Below are 1,231 nucleotides of genomic sequence, written 5' to 3' on the forward strand. Positions count from 1 at the left end.
ATCTTTTATTGCACTGGATAGACTGGCAAAATGTTCTGGAAGGCTTGGAAGATGTGACTGGAAAAGTACTCTGGAAAACATGTAATCAAGATATCTCATAGCAGATTAAAAGAAATTTTAAAAAAATAAAACAAATAAAATTTACTGCAAAGCTACCATAGTCAAAACAGTATGGTATTGGCATAAAGACAAACATATGAACTATTTGGAATACAATAGAGAACCCATAAATTAACCCTACTTTATATGATCAAATGATTTTGGCCAGAATGAAAAGATCTTTCAATGGAGAAAATATAGTCTTTTCAACAAATTGTTTTCAGAAAACTGGATGTCCACATGCAAAAAGAAAAAAGAAAAGAAGTTATATATTTACCTTATACTGTAAAAAAGAATTAACTGAAAATGTACTGAAGATGTAAATGTAGGATCTAAAACTATAAAACTCTTAGAAGAAAACATAGGGGAAACTTTTGTGCCATTGGATTTTGTTATGATTTCTTAGATATGGCACCAAAGTATTGGCAAGAAAATAAAAAATAAATAAATTGGACTTTATCAAAATGAAAATCTGTGCAGAAAAGTATGCTATCAAGATAGTAAAAAGACAACTCACAGAATGGGAAATGTTTTAAGTCATATATCTGACAAGAGATTCATATCTAGAATATATAAGTAACTTCAAACTCAATACCAAGTAACAAACAATACAATTCAAAAATGGGAAAATGACTTCACAGGCATTTCTCCAGAAAATATATAAAAATAGTCAACACACGAGAATATAGTCAGCATCACTGATCATCAGGCAAAGGCAGATCAAAACCACAATGAGATACAACTTTATTCTGATTAGGTTGGCTATTATCCAAGACCATAACCTAGGAAGGAAAAAAACTGATAAATTGGACTTTATCGATATTAAAAAACTTTTAGTCTGTGAAGACACTGTTGAGATAATTAAATCACAGACTGGAAAATATATCGGCAGAATACAATTCTGATAAAGATCTTGTTTCCAGAATATGTGAAGAACCCTTAATGCTCAACAATAAGAAAACAAAGCACCTAATTAAAAATTGGGCAAAAGATCTGAACAGACACCTCACCAGAGAAAATGTACAAATGGCTAAAATCATATGAAAAAAACTGAATTGTTGTTAGAGAATTGCAAAATAAACAGCAATAAGAGTACACTACATATATATTAGAATGGCTCTCATCAAAAAAA

Source organism: Galeopterus variegatus, unplaced genomic scaffold (genome assembly GCF_000696425.1).
Source record: "Galeopterus variegatus unplaced genomic scaffold, G_variegatus-3.0.2 Scaffold6542, whole genome shotgun sequence".
Classification (NCBI taxonomy): Eukaryota; Metazoa; Chordata; class Mammalia; order Dermoptera; family Cynocephalidae; genus Galeopterus; species Galeopterus variegatus.